General features: G+C 53.8%; 1 protein-coding gene and 1 long non-coding RNA gene across 2 annotated transcripts in view; one reads left to right on the top strand and one right to left on the bottom strand.

The window, feature by feature from the left end:
* LOC124242773 (uncharacterized) overlaps positions 1-2,034 on the top strand; it is a 34,096-nt gene extending 32,062 nt beyond the window's left edge. The window contains exon 3 of the long non-coding RNA XR_006889499.1: positions 1,804-2,034. This is a non-coding gene — a long non-coding RNA (uncharacterized LOC124242773). The remainder of the gene's footprint in view (positions 1-1,803) is intronic.
* Positions 1-15,162, bottom strand: part of FSTL4 (follistatin like 4) — a 386,938-nt gene that overhangs the window by 76,398 nt on the left and 295,378 nt on the right. The window lies entirely within an intron of this gene.

The following is a 15,162-nucleotide window of genomic DNA, read 5'->3' as shown; positions in this document are numbered from 1 at the left end:
CGTTCTTTCTCCACATAAGGCTTCCAAATCTGGTGTGCATATTTCACTCTGGCCTAGCCTCATTTCAGGTACTCGGCAGCCACATGTAGCTAGTGGCTACTGTATTGGACAGCACGGCTCCAGAATCCTCAGGCCTGGGGCCCTGTGCAGCCAGACTGGGGGTCCCCTGTGCCTGTGGCTCCCCTGGATTGAGGTGGGAGCTGCTTGGGGTCAGGGTTACCTGCGGATCTGCCTGTAGAAGTTGGTGATGCTCCCACAGGGGTACAAAAAAGGGGACGCTGGCCACTGATAACCTCTGAGGCCCATCTTACCCTGAGGTTGCTGAAACCCAGAAGACCTGGGAAGGGGTGGCTAGTGGGAAGAAACAGCTGCAAAGATGCCCTGACCAGACTTCCTTGTTTCTAGGCCTTTGTGCAGCCAAAGGGAGACCCCAGTTTGCAGGTGGTGGAAGGAGGAAACCACTCCACAGGAAACACTGATGTGGAGGGTCCACATCCCACTCCTCTGCCCGGCCAAGAATAACCCTGGGCACACACAGGGGGTGCTGACTGATGGGGAGGTCCCTTTTGCCTCTCAACCAGGAGCCCAAGCCTGATGGCTGATTTTCAAGCCCAGGGAGTAATCTTTGTCCTTAGCCTGCCGTGTCCCCCAAGGAAAGATTTACTTTCCTTGTGGAGCAAAGTCCTCCATGATAAGGACACTTGGGATATTAATGCCTGTGCTCCAAGGCCTAAGTGTTCCTTTTTCTTTGGCAGACTCCTCAACAAGGCCAGGGCAGGGGCCAGGGGCTGACACAGTGCTGTTTGCAGAGATGTGCTCTGGGCAGGCAGGGATGTGACTTGAGTCTGGCGACAGCAGCTAAATGCCGTTTCCACATCCTAGAACTTTGAGCAGTTAATCTCCCGGGTCTGTGCTCTATCTGGGCCAGCGGAGGAGCCTGGAGAAGTCAGGGACAAATAGAGAGACCTTGCGAAATCTTAATGCCCTTTCCTGCTCTTGCAGAATGCAGTGATTATTAATATCTTACTCTTGGAGAAAGGCTATCTGTGCTGTTTTTTGGGAGAACAGCAATAAAAAAGGGAAATTAAATTAGCAACTCTGTGTGAGCCTCTAATCCATTAAATTGTCTTCAACTCCATAACCTGTTAACTTAAACTCTGGCCACCTACTTAAATGGTTTTGAGAAAATAGCAGTCTCCCACCTGGCCCCATTTTGCACCAGGTATGATAAAAGTGATTGAGTGTCCATGAAGCCTGGGGGTCTGGTCCTGAGCGAGAGGGCTCGGGATGGGGTCACTGTGCTCAGCCTGCTCATGTGATGGAAGATGCTAATCCTTCCATCAACACACCTGTGTCCTCACCTCTGTGCACACACCAAACTCCGAGAATTAGTCAAAAACAAATGACACATTTAATAGGGAATCTCTGGTCCCTATTAAATAATAGGAAGATAAAACCGTCTTCAGAGGAAAACAGCACAAAGCAACTGCACTTAGTAACAGGGACAAGGTCCCAGTAAATAACCATTATTGAGCGTCACCTGTGTGCCTGGCTCTGTGTCTTGCAGGGGATCTGCTATGTAATTGGTGGGGACCAGTGCAAACTGAAAATGCAGGGCCCTTGTTCAAAAAAGTACCAAGAATTTCAAGATTGTGACAGCCGAGCATTAAACCAAGTGCCGGCCCTTCCGAGGGCAGAGGCCTGTGTGGCTGCCCACGTGGCCGGCCCTGCTACGCACTGAGTGTCCATCAACTGGCTCAATTCTCACCACAAATATTATTACCTACTCTCTCCATTTCACAGATGAGCAGACGGAGGCTCAGAGGTCCGGAGACTGAAGGAATGAATGTTCTGAAATGGTTTGAATGGAAGAAAAGTGGCGGGAGGGCTGTCATCGCCCAGCACATGATGAAGTCACAGAAAACCCCAGAGAACGGCAGCAGGTGCCCCAGGGTCACGCTGTGAGTGCTGATTTAGTTTCAGGAAAACAATCTCATTTGTCACATTAAATTAATGTTGTTAATTTGAAGTTTATTGGTTTTGCAGTTTGTTTTTATTTCATTTATAAATTTGTTTTAGCTTTATGGTTTTAAAAGAGCTCTATGCAGAAGGAACGTGTACTTAGTTTTATATGTGTGCATATTTAACTAACATTACTCTAAACATAATTTAAGTCAATAGAGAGAAATCACAATGTTTCCCCTTTAAGTGGGGTCTGCACGTTACCCAGAGAGGGAAATGCATCTCTTGCTCCCAATTTGGGAGATGCAGGGGGGTTCACAGCCCTGCACTGGGCTGGCTGCCAGCAGGGGCCATGCCAGCTGGATGCTGGACCCCAGTGCAGAGGGAGGGGAGGAAGCAAGAGGGAGGGAAGGGAGTGAGAGGGAGGGCAAGACAGGTGGCTTCTCCGAGCAGGTGGCTGCCTAACGGCTGGCAATTGAAGGGCCCCTGAAGATCTGTCTGGCTCTGGCTCCCCATCTCTTTGGCTTGTCCCAGGGAGCCCTGACCCTTAGGATACAGAATCCTGGAGACTGTCCCTGGACCAAAGGCAGGGAGGGGCCTGGAGGAACACCCAGGGGCTTAAGGCTGTGGTGGGGGGGAGCGCTCAAGGTTGTGTTGCTAGCTCACCCTGAAGAGGTGCCTTGGGGCTAAAGGCCATTGTCCCCCTCCCCACCATGGTCTAAGTCCCCATCCTCACAACAGGAGCATGTTTAAAACTAGCAGTTAATATCTTATTACTCTGCGCATACTCTTGGCCAGCAATTTCACACCAAGATCCATTTCCAACAGAAACGCATATCAAAGACTTGCACAGGAATGTTCATAGGAGCGTTATTTATAATTGCCCTAAAAGGGAAACAACCCAGGTACATCAACTGTGGCATATTCTTACAATGGAATATTATATACCAATGAAGAGGAACAAACTCTGTTATAGATGAACTTGGAATAGATGAATCTTGCAAAACTATTTTTGAGGAAGCAGCCAGTCACAAAAGGGTCATATTGTATGCTTCCATTGATGTAAAGTTCAGAAACACGCAGAATGACTCTATGGTATGAGAAAGCAGGATAATAGTTACAGTTGGGAAGAGAGAGGGTGTCTGGGTGCTGTAATGTTCTAATTGTTCATAGGAACTGTGATTACACGGGGGTGCCCATGCCTACTTCACTGAACTGTGCACTTTTGATTTGTGTACTTTCTGTGTATGGTATACATCAATTACAGTTTAAAAAATGACAGAAACATTATAATTTGAAATGTAGGGCTATACGGTAAATAAAAACTATAAAGAGAAAATAATATATTGTTGCTCCCATCAGCTTCCATCCAGCTCCCCACGGGAAAGTCCCGGGAGGAGCCTGCAGGGAGGCCGGGCCCCCCTGGGCCTGAGTGGCCCTGTGGAATGAACCCCGGTGCTCTGGGTGAAGCAGCCCATGAGCATAGCTGACTCTCCGGAGGGTTCTGGAGGCCCCAGCTCTTTTCTCCCCCAACACAATTTGAATGAATTCCTGTTCTGAATTGTTACTGGGGGTTGCTCCAAGGACACTTACTGCTGCTGTGAAGCAAAACCTGAAGAACAGCCAGTCTGGGGTTAGGCAGGGACTCCTTAGTGAAGATGCCCACGTGACAAGGGACTTCACTCCCTCTGTCCATCCCTGTGACCAGAGGTGTGAGCTCCTCCAAACTCAGTCCCATGGCCTGGACCACACGGCCCTCCACAACAGCAGGAAGCACGCCTACGTCACAGATGGAAAGACTATCCCCAGGGACCTCCAGGGGCACCCCCAGCTTATCAGTGGTGACCTGGTCACACGGCCTAGGCAAAGTGCTACTGGGCTGATGCAATTAGCGTGGCAATGTTCACAAGCACTGAGAGGTCCCACAACTGCCAGCTGAAAAGTGCCAGTCCACGGGAAGGCCAGGCACCCACACCTTGTCCAAAGGCCTGCCTCCCCCAGGGCTCCCAGCTCCAATGTGGTGTGTGTGTTTGGAGCTAAAGGGATCTTGTAAGACCCTGTGTAACTCTTGCAGTGGCTCCCACCCGCCTCGGCTCACCAGGACTTGTGCTGCGCCTCAGCTGCAGTCTTGGTCTTATTCTCACACCTTGCCTGCCTGTCAGCCCCATGGACAGCCTGCCTGTTCTCAGGCGTTCCAGGAGGGCTCTGCCTCCATTGGAACTTTCTTTCCCACATCCTGTCAAAGCTGACATCAGCTTATGCTTCCTCCTCTGTCATGACTCAGACATGTTTTAATGATAACTTTCCCCCAACACAGTCTAAGGGAGCCAGGACCCCTTACCCTGCCCGCCCTAGGAGGCCATCGCAGCAGAGGCTGTGTCAGGAACTCCTTGGGGAACATCAGAGGTGCAAGGAAGCTCTTGGTGGAAGGCTGGCCACCAGGTCCTGGGCTCAGAGGGACATGCTGGAGGAGAGCAGCCCTCCTGGAGGGGGCTTCTCAAAGGTCTGCAGGTCGCTCTCATCTTGAAAACTCCAGCTACTTCCCGACAGCTGAGTAGGGGCATTTCTGTGCTTCAGACCGAGGACATCAGGGAGGATGGGACCTTGCAGGTCATCTGGAGTCCTGCTCCTTGTGTGGATGAGTAAGCCAAGGGAGCCTCAGGTATCAGGGCACTAACAGCCTTGCTGGGCCTGAAACTCAGGCCCCTGGGCTCCCAGACCAGGGTAGGGGTGCCAGGCATCATTTCCTGAAGATGTGGCTGCACACCTGTCTAATCCCCACGCACTGGGAGGCCCCAGCCCTGGCCAGCACTGGCCACACTACTCATATTGGGTGGTTGTAATTCAAGTGCTGCTGTGATGCTGATGGTTCATGCAGAGGAATGTCAGTTTCTGTGGAGAAGTTCTTTAGAGCTGATGGTGTATTCTCTGGACTTTTAGTACCGTAGACTGTAGCCAACACTTGGGTCCCAGGAGCCTGGTGAGGAGGTTCAGGCTGAGCCTGGGCTGGTCATTACATATCTCCTAGGAAGCTCAGGGAACCCTCGAAGGGGCCCCAGGGAATGTGAGAACGTGGTGATGGAGTGGGAGCCACAGAGCATAGGAGTGATCGGGGGTGGAGGTGCCACAGGGGTAGCAAGCACCCGTGAGGGCCAAGACGGTACACGGCAGACGTCCCACACCAACTCCCTGCCAGGGCCATCCTCCTTGGGGGCTACAGTGGGTAGAATAGCATCCCTCTCCAGTCTATGTCCACCAGAATCTCAGAATATGACCTTATTTGAAAACAGGATCCTTGCAGATGCAATTACCCAAGGATCTTGAGATGAAGTCATTCTGGATTTTGGGTGGGCTTTAAACCCAATCCCTGGTGTCCTTTTAAGAGGAGGAGAGGACCCAGGGAGACAAAACGAAAGGCCATGTGAAGATGGAGACAGACACGGGAGGTACATTGCTACAATCTAAAGAACGCAGGGAGCCAGTGAAAGTTGGAAGAGGCAAGGATTCTCTCCTGGAGCCTTCAGAGGGAGCATGGCCCTGCCAGCTCCTTGATTTCTGACTTCTGGCCTCCCAAGCTATGAACTACGAACACATTTACACTATTTCCAGCGACCTTGTAGCAATTTGTTACAGCAGTCCTGGGAAACTCATACAGGGGCCTTTGTTGAGTTCAGGGGGGCAAACTAACCCTCAGCATCCTCCAGGCCTGCATGTGGCCACCACTCTGACCCTGGACAGTCACTTCAGTGCCCCTGGCCTCCAGCGGCCACATTTCTTAAGCTGGCGCAAGTGGAACATGGCAGGAGGGCATGGGGAGGAAGCGCAGGAAGACCTTGAAATCTCAGGCCTCAGGCTCAGTCCGGGCCTCTCAGCCAGCTGCAGTTAGCTCAGAGCTCCCTACCGGAGCCCAGGCGTGAATATTCATGAGCCAAGTTATGGAAAGAGCATCCCAAACTCCCAACCAAGGTCCGTGCCACTCTGGAGGTGGACTGGCCATGGGGTGCAAACGAGGCATGAAAGTCATCCCCACGGGCTTTGAAAACTGCCTCTGAAATGTGGCCGCACTGAGCCCCAGCGGTAAAGGAGGACATCAGGACACTCCACTGGGTCGGAGGCTCCCCAAGGGCAGGGACCTCGGCTGCCTGGTCTCGCAGGTCCAGCACAGGGCCTGGCACCCCACACCACCCAAACCAGGGTTCTTAATAAGCAGCTGGCCACTGCGCGCAGAGCAAAACCCACCCTCATTCCTTTGTGAGAGCTGCCTGCCTACAGCTTCCTTTCACCACCGCGCACCAGGCACGCTGGGCTGCCTTCCATTCCCAGAACACAGCAAGCTCGTTCCCCACTCCAGGTCTTCACATGTGCTGTGTCCTTTGCCTGGACTTAGGGCTGGCTCCTTCTCATCCTTTAGGTCTATTCCTTTACATTACCCCTCAGAGGGGTGCCCCCATGCCATAACTACCCTGTCTAGAGTGGATCTCCACTGTTTCTCTGTCTCTCTCCCCCAAGGATGGTAAACACTCTGAGGGCAGGAACCACACCTGGTTTTGCTCATCACTGAATCCCAGCAGCCTGCCCTGTGCCTGGCGTGTGCAACATGCTGGATAAACACTTGGTGGGTGAGCAGTGAGGCTGTACGCTGGTTCCCTGGCTCTGGGACACTCCTGGGATGCTCTGAAAGGGGGGGCGGTCACACATCCTGCCTCTTCCGCCAGCCCCACCTCGGGAGCCCGGAGCCAGCCAGCTCTGCCCTTTGCCTGGTGTTTGTGATCTGCATTAATGGCCCTGAGGGCCACTTGAAGGTCATGAGTCCAGAGTCCCCAAAAGACCCTGGCTAACTATTGCTTGGAACCCTCTTTCTATGAAAATGCTCCCAAGTAGGTTAGATTTAGGAGGCTAATAACAGTAGTAATAAAGGCTAATATTCCCTGAGCATCCTGCTGGCACTCAGCCTAGCCCTTTACACGCGCCATTCCGAGCCCTGAGAACAGCTCTCTGAAGCAGCTGCTCTTAGGACTCCCATCGTACAGACAAGAAAACTGAGGCTCAGAGAGGCAAAGGACCCAGCTCTGCAGGACTCCCTGACTGAGCTCCCCAAAGGCCACTGCAGCCCTGGTCCAGGACCCTCCTGAGATGTGAGCTGAATAACTGGAACAAGAGAATAAAAGTGGAAGAGCATGATGGGATAGGCGATGGAGGGAAAATGGCCAAGGAGGGGTTGTCTTCCCCTCGTGAGCTACCAGTTGAGGGTCTGCACTGGGCAGGACCCCCGTCCTGGTACTTGGCTTTTCCAGGGCTTGAGTTAGGTTTCCAGAGAGCAGGTCAGAGGCAGCGTGGCCAGGCCTTTGATCAGGACGTCCCAGCCACGTTGGCCAGGATTTTGCTGCATGAGCGGTTGGCACATGTGGATCTGGGGTCCAGGGTTTGTGGCTCTCAGATTATGGGCCGGGCCAGAGCCTGGCCTCTCAGGTGGGTGGAGCTGGTCAGGGACATCAGTGCCTAGTTTTTCCCTGCAGCATGACTTTAGGGAGCGCCCACTGTGAGCCAGGCCCCGTGCGGGCTCTGGGGAATGGGAGATGAGGGAGCCCAGGGGAGGGAGCTGAGGAGAGATGTGGGCAGCGAGGAAACACTTGATGGAGCACCTGCTCTGTGTCCTCAGAGCCACCCTGTGTAGAGGGCACGTGAGCTGAGCCTTAAAGGAGTTTGACCAGAGGAGGGGGTTCCAAGCAGTATGGACGAAGGCCCAGTGTCCTGCTGTGGGGACAGATGAGCAGTGGCAGGAGCACCAAGCCATGTGCTGAGGCCTGGCGGAAATTCCTTAAACATTCGGCATGGAGAGGAGTCTTCCTGCGTGTCCTGGTGCGTGCTGGTGTAGGGCACGTGCAGCCACTTGGGGGAGAAGCTGCAGGTTCTGGTTTCCTACCAGTTCACAGTTACATTGTCAACTTCTAATTAACATTCATGGAATAATTGAGATACGTAATTGGAAAACTCAAAATGCATCTTAATCCCATTAGCAGTAGGACTGTTTTCTCCTCATAGGACTCTTCTTGTGAGATGAGATGGGGGGGTAGTAGTGGCTCCTGGGGGTAGGAGGAGGGGCCTTCTGTCCCAGGTCCCCTCTTCATGTCCCAGGGGCTTGGGCTGCCCCTGGGGTCCCTGAGCAGACACTGGAGTCACTCTGCCCCTGGGTGCAGACAGCTGATTCTGCCTGGTCAGTGGGACCTTCTCTGAACACTTGCCTGGGTTCGGCCTCATTGACCAGGATTTCGTCACACTCCCTCTGGTCCTCTGAGCCCCTGGATCTGGCTTTGAGAGGGTCTGTACTGATCTTGTGACCACAGGGGACAAACAGCCTCTTTAGCAGGAAAAGAATTTTCTCTAAACAAACACTACAGTCTCGCAAAGCTCATCTGACAGTTGCCTCTTCTCGGAGAGACAGCCGCTGACGCTCAGCATGTTCTGAGAAGTGATTTGGGAGCAGAGGGGCACGGAATGCCTGTTAGCGCAAGGTTGGGGCCCTGGGCAGGGGAGGTGCCCCCCATCAAAACAAACGTGCCACTGCCTTCCCACCAGGCTGCAGAGAGCCCTGCCGCCTGCCCCTGAGGGCTCACCACCACAGATTTGGGTGAAGGGATTGAGCGTCCCAAACCATTTGCCCCCTAAAACCCTGTTCCAGGAGCTCTCCCTGGGGGCCTTTGGGCCCTGAGCCCAGCTTGTGGGGCTGTGTGTGTGTATGTGGGAGCCTGTCAAGGCTCTAACAGGGCCATGCGTGCCTTGAGGATGCAGCTCTGGGGCTGGCCTTAGCTGTCCTAGAGGTGGACAGTGACTTGGGCCCTGTCTTGGAAAGCCATGTCCATCGGGAAACGACAAATAAAACAGGACAACCCACAACTAGAAGGACCTGCAACTAAGATATACAACTGTGTACGGGGGGGCGGGGTTTGGAGAAAGAAAGCAGAAAAACAAAACAAAACAAAAACAGAACAAGTCACTGAGGCACACTTGCAAGAACTCTACCCCAAGATATATAGATCTGGGGGCACAGCCTGCCCTCCACTTCTTTCTCACCCTCTTGCTCATAGCAATAATGTCAGACACCTGGCGGCCTTCCTCCCCATACAGACCCTGGGCAGCAGATCCCCAAGCAAGCAAATTCTAGGTGTTGCTTGGGGCGAATTGCGAGCGGGCCCTGGAGGGGTGTGGCCAGATGTGCAGATGGAGCTGATGGACACTCACTGCAACCATTCTGAGGATGATGGACAGCGGGTGTTGGTTCACAGCATTGCCTGAGCAGGAGGCTGCAGGGGAAGATGAGGTCTGATCTGTACAGACACCAGGAGGGGTGGGGGGCTGCCAGCACTGGCCCTCCGCCTACCCCGATCCAGCTGCACCCGGAGAGAGGCCGTGTGCACATCTTGCACTCCAAGCACAGCACAGGGAGCAAACCTCACAAGTCCGTGCCCCCAGGTCAGACTGCTGCTAATCCAAGTGTTGTTTCCTTTAATTAGAGCGAGTCAAGTAATGAACCCTATCCTGCTATTGTTGAAATGTGACATTCCTTCATGATCTTAAGACAGGTGTCCCTTGGGGTGGAAGCTGAGGGCAGGATGTGGGCAGCGGGGAGCAGACTCTCCTTTGGTCTCTGGAGCTGGGACCCCCGCAGCTATGAGCAGCTGCCCTCTGATTCAGCCTCCACCTCTCCCACTCGCCTGCTTGCCCCCAGCACCCTCCCTGTTGTCTTCTTCCTCCTCCTCCCCAGCTGTGCAGACCCAGAACCTGGCACAGCTCCGCCCAGCATGTGTGGCTCTATAACTGCTCTGGGCCCTGACACTATTTTGGGCACTTTATCTTTTTCTTAAGTCCTTGGCCGACCCTCTTGGAGAAGACTCAGGCATCCAAGACCTGGATGAGCCCCCCACCTGCAAATCTCCTTCCCACTTCCTGCTTTGAAATGGTTAATAAACCGACACTCTAAAATCCGCGAGGGTGTCTAGCGTGATATACTGGGGAGACAGGTGAATCAGACACAGTTCCTTCCCTCCTTGAACAAATTAGCTTTTTTTTGGGGGGGGGGTGAGGTGTCAGGGGGAATGAAAATAGACCCATGGGAAGAGACAGGCTGAGTAATTGTCAGTGAACTGTGAACAGGGCTGGCTGGGGCATGAGACCTAGGGAGCAGGCAGAGGAGTTCAGACTCAGTAAGCCAGGAAATAGGGAGCCACTGAAGGCTCTGGAGCAGGTGTGTGTGAGGTGGTGGGTGATGCTTTGGGAGCCCTGCCAGGCAGCCCGGGGAATGGTCAGAGCATGGCACTGAGTCAGCACAGGCACCTTTGATGCTGTCCCTTCTATGCCCAGCTAGTTCATGAGGGGACAAGGAGGTCTGCACAGGTTCATTTTCCCTCTTATTATAAACAGGCAGAGCTCAGTTTGGGAGAAGAGAGAGAAGGCAAGAAATACTTATGGACAACAGAAAGAGAAACGAGAAGACAAACGGGAACCGCGATGCAGATGGAACCGCTAAAACCTGTCATGGGAATACTACCACAGTTCTGAACAGAGCCTGGGCAAGGAGGGGCTGAACAAGGCTCCAGTAAGGTCCAGACAGATGCCAGCCCGCGGGGACTCTGGTCCTTTCCCGAAGGCTGCCTCTGGCACAAGACCCTCTCCCACCTGGGCAGGAGAGACCTGCCCCCTCTCTTGGCCCTGAAACCTCACCCTCAGAGCCACCATAGAGTATGGTCTGAGCTCTCACATTGTCCCCTCAACAGTTTCAAAGGAGCCATTTCCCAGCGTTCCCCAGCTCCCAAGGGTACAAGTGCTGCCACCCCAGGGAGCCTGCCTGAACCCCCAGCTCACCCGGATCTCCGTCCTCCAGCAGCACAGAAGCAGGGGCTGCATCAAGCTTTCCACAGACCCCAGGATGGCCCTCGGGCTCGGCTGTGTCCAGGCATAGTCTCTGCCAGCACCTGTCTTTTGGGCTTTCAGGGGTAACCATAAGCCCTGAGCACAGGGTTCTGTGAACGGGGCCAGATTAGTGGCCCCATTACCCAGGGCACCAATAACTCAGTTCTGCACCAAGCGTTGTCCTTGGTGCCAGAGCACAGCAGAAGCCACCCTGGCCTTCCTACATGGAGCTTGCAGCCTGGGTGCGTGTGTGACGTGGTCATAACACTAGGCTGACTGCTAAGTGTCCCCGCGTTTGATGTTGAGCAGTGCTTAGGAGCCTGGGTTCTAACCCAGCTCTACCAGTCACTGACTGTGCAACCTTGGGCAAATTCCTTTACCTCTCTGGGCCTTGGTTTCCTCTTCTATAAAATGGGAGTCATACTAGGATCTACCTCACAGACTGTGAGGATTTAATATGTGAAAAGTATGTAGCATTGTGCCGGGCTCCTCGTAAATGCCTGTTAACTTGTGTTGCTCTCTGAGGGGGACGACGGACCTAGAACTTTGGGAGACCTTCCCAGATCTCCAAATTCACACACATAAGAACACCTGTATCGAGGCCTAGCTTTTTTTCCAAAGAGATCTCGTTTCTACAGAGCACATTTTAGACATACATCCACCCACTGCAAGCTAATCACCTCTTTAGTCTTGACAAAAACCTTCTATCTCACCCACAGGCTGTGGTTCAAAAGAGCTTTTTAATTTACTTTATTAAAAAAAAAATGACCTCAGAGAAGCTGCTGCGTGAGGCGGGAGAAGCAGCCTGGTGGGATATGGTCACGGGGGTAAAGGTGGGTGAGCTGACTGCCCATGAGCCTAGAGACGGTGACCCAGCTCAGGGCCATGTCAGGCATTGGGGACCTTCCAGGAAAACATGGAAGCAAGGAAGGGCCAGAGGGAAGGGCGTGAGGACAGCTTCTTGGAGGACGTGGCATTTGAACTGGCCCTTAGTGAGTGGAAGGATGCTCACGAGCAGGCGGGCCCTCCCCGGAACCTCTGTGGTCCTCTGTTTCGGCTCCGAGTGTTTGTGAGCATCTGGAGGTCAGGAGACGCACTAACCACCTCAGTGCCGCCCCCAGACCACAGGCTCCCCTGGGCTTGAGCGGAATGTTTTTAATCCCACGAAAGGAGAACTTAATTCGAGAAGTATTGATTTTAAATTTCTTTCCGTCTCTTTCACTTAAAAACAATCCCTCGACTCTGGGGGCGGCGCCTGCCTTGCCGGGTGGCGTGGATTGGCGATCACATCTTTACATCCACGAGGCCAACACCAGGCTTCTTGAGAGGCAGAAGTCTCAGCCTTGGGTGTGTCACAGCTTTAGAGAGAGCCCGCTTTACGGAGGAGGGGGCGTGCCGCTGGGCCTGTGTGAGTTATAGCGGGTGCACGTTTGTTCAGTCAGCACTGGTCTGGGGATGCTACTGGACTCTGGCCTATGATGGGGCAGCAGTTTGGATCATTTCCTTTTCTAAGATGCAGGTGTGGGAGTTCCACCCAGCTCAGCCCGGATGCTACTTCTCTGTCCAGAGCCTTGGATGGCTGTCCCTGGCCTGGCATTCGAGGCCTGTATGCTCTAGCTGACCTCATCACTATGGTTCCCCATGGTTCCCACTGAGCCCTACTGCCCGTGCCCTGTGCTCTGGGATTATTCTATGCCCTTTGCTAACACTGTTCAGTGTCTTTGCTCACACTGTTCTGCCTGGCATTTATTTCAATCACGATATCCTTCTGGATGCCACTCAAATGCCAAATGCCACCTCCTCCAAGGAGCCTTCCATGACTGCCACACCATAAGCACTCTGGGTCTCTCCCTCACCCATCCTCTCCCTGGGAAGCAGAATAGTGTAGTAGAAAAGCTGTGTGTTTTGGAGTTGGACTTGCCTGGGTTTAATCCCACCTCTGCTACTACTGCCTGACCTCGGTCACCTCATCTGTGAAATGGGGTTAAGAATAGTACCTGTCTGAGGACTGAACAACATCAAATATATAAACTATACAGCACAGAGTAACAGCTCAGTAAAGAATAGTTATTGCCCATTAAAAAAATCATTAACTTATTTTTAGTATCCCAGTTCCACCCATTACTGGCTGGGGAGCCCTGAGAACAGTGACTTAACCTCTCTGAGGTTGGGGCCTTGTGGAGTCTGTGGACCTTAGATGAGAGTCTTGGAGACGGGCACAGCCAAGGAGAAGCACGGCCTGCCCTTCCCCGGGCCTGTCCGGGTCTGCCCAGGCCCCACGCCCGGCCGGCTCACTATATTGAGCTGTCCAAGTTGATGTGGCTGCTCATCCGGAAACAGTGTCACATTCAGTATTCACAAGACCAAACACAGACTCTGCCCAGCCACGAGCAGCTTAAAACCTGTCACAGTCACAGTGCACAGAGCCCTACAGCAGGAAACTCATCAAAACAATGTACCAAGCTTTTAACGAGCCCCTGCCCTGTCCCCGTTGGCCCTGGACGCTGGGACAGGATCTTCTTGGGGAACCCCTTGTTCCTGCAAAGTGGAGGTGGACCCAAGGCCTGCTGGTCCCCTGAGAAGGGCTGTGGCTCAGCTCTATTGATCTACCCAGGTGGCAGGCCCTGTCAGGACAGCACTGAAGGGACTACGGGGCACTCTGCCTCTCTGGGTCTCATGCCACCTTGCTAATTGTTCCTGGGTCAAAGGAACAGCTCCCTGCCCTCGCCCCAAAGACAAGTGTGAGGGTCCATCGGTGGCTGCTCCCTGTGCCCCAGAGGTGTTGCTGTGCCCTCCTCTCCTCTCCCTGCAGCCTGGGCTCAGGGAAGCATGCCAAGGCCCGTAAGAGGCCCTTTGGTCAAGGGAGCTCCAGGTGCTGCCTCTCTTTGATGGAGCATTCTTCAGGAGCAAGGTCAGCTCAGCAGCACTGGCCTCCCAGCCGCTCCACCAACATTTTCATGGTCCCAGAAATACCAAGGGAACCAGGCATAGGATAGCCAGGTCCCTCCCTGCCCATGGGGTGAGCGCAACCCCTATCACCCCGGGGGCTGGGAGAACAGTGGGGACCTGGAGGCTGCCAGGCCTTGGAGCCCCAGGGCAAGGCAGGACAGAGCTGGAGGTCGCAGGTCTCAGCCTGGCCTGGAGGCCCAGCTCTGACCGTCCCACCATTGATCATTCAAATTCAGTCCTATTTCACACTGACCAGGAACACAGTAGGTACTTAATTAATGTTGAATGAAAGTATATTCTTGAACCCTCTCTCCTAATCCCTCCTCTGAACCTTTCTCTCACCTCAAGGTAGAGCCCTTTCCTTCTCTCTGTCTGCCCCATTCCTCAAGCCCGGCTCAAGCCCCTCTTCCAGGGAGCCTGCCGACCTTCAGGATATTTCCACTGCACCTGGCATTCAGACCCCGTGGTTGAGTATTCCACATCCCTACACTTCTGCCCAGGGGCCTCATTTCCCTGGGTGGGTCAGGAGCTCCGGAGTGCAGGGTCTGGGCCACCACTTCCTCCCAGTCCCACATGAGTGACTGGGCGTGTCTCCCTTTCCTAGGATCTCTGCAGAAGGAAAAGCCCTCTGAGACTGAGTTTCAGACCCCAGAAATGAATAAGGGACCACAAGACGGGAGGGCAGGTGTCCTGCAGTTGGGGGCACCTGTCTCAGTTTGCACGACTCCTGGGCCGTCTCGCAACCTGTCCTGGCACAGATATAGCCCCCAGCCTACCATTCTGCTTCCAGAGCTGCCCAAAGCCCGGCACCAGCCCTTGGCTGGTAATGCAGCAGGACGCTCGGCTCCATACCGTGGTGAGGGGTTGGGGAGCAGTTCACCAGGCACTGCGGGCACAGGGTGGTTTATTTCCACTCCCCTCGGCCATCAGTTCACCTGATGAGAAACAGAAATGGAGCGATGGCTTCTGAAACAAAAGAATTTTGTCTCAGTTGAATTTATTTTCAAATGGGCGGTATAAATTCCAGTGCCTTCCTGAGTATGCCAGGAGCAGGGCCTGCGTGCCAGGGGGTGCTGACGGCCTTCCACCCCCAAGAGAGGGGCCGAGATGAGAAATGAGCCCTCCGAGCAAACCTTCGCCGTCAGTCTGTTAGCAGCCGCATGGGCGTGGCACCGGGAGGGGCTGTCCTCCAGCCCGGGTGTGCCCCTTGCGAAGGCGGCTTGGTGATTAATTATCGCATATCATGGCCCTGGACGGTGAGGAGAGTGAATGAATAAGATGGAATTTTATCTCTGCATGCGGCGGGCGGGAAGCAGGTGAGACTACTTGCCGCTCCAAATGAAC

The sequence above is a fragment of the Equus quagga genome, chromosome 7, assembly GCF_021613505.1.
Source record: "Equus quagga isolate Etosha38 chromosome 7, UCLA_HA_Equagga_1.0, whole genome shotgun sequence".
In the NCBI taxonomy this organism is placed as follows: domain Eukaryota; kingdom Metazoa; phylum Chordata; class Mammalia; order Perissodactyla; family Equidae; genus Equus; species Equus quagga.
The sequence above is the reverse complement of the archived record's forward strand: the minus strand, read 5'-3'. Positions and strand labels throughout refer to the sequence as shown.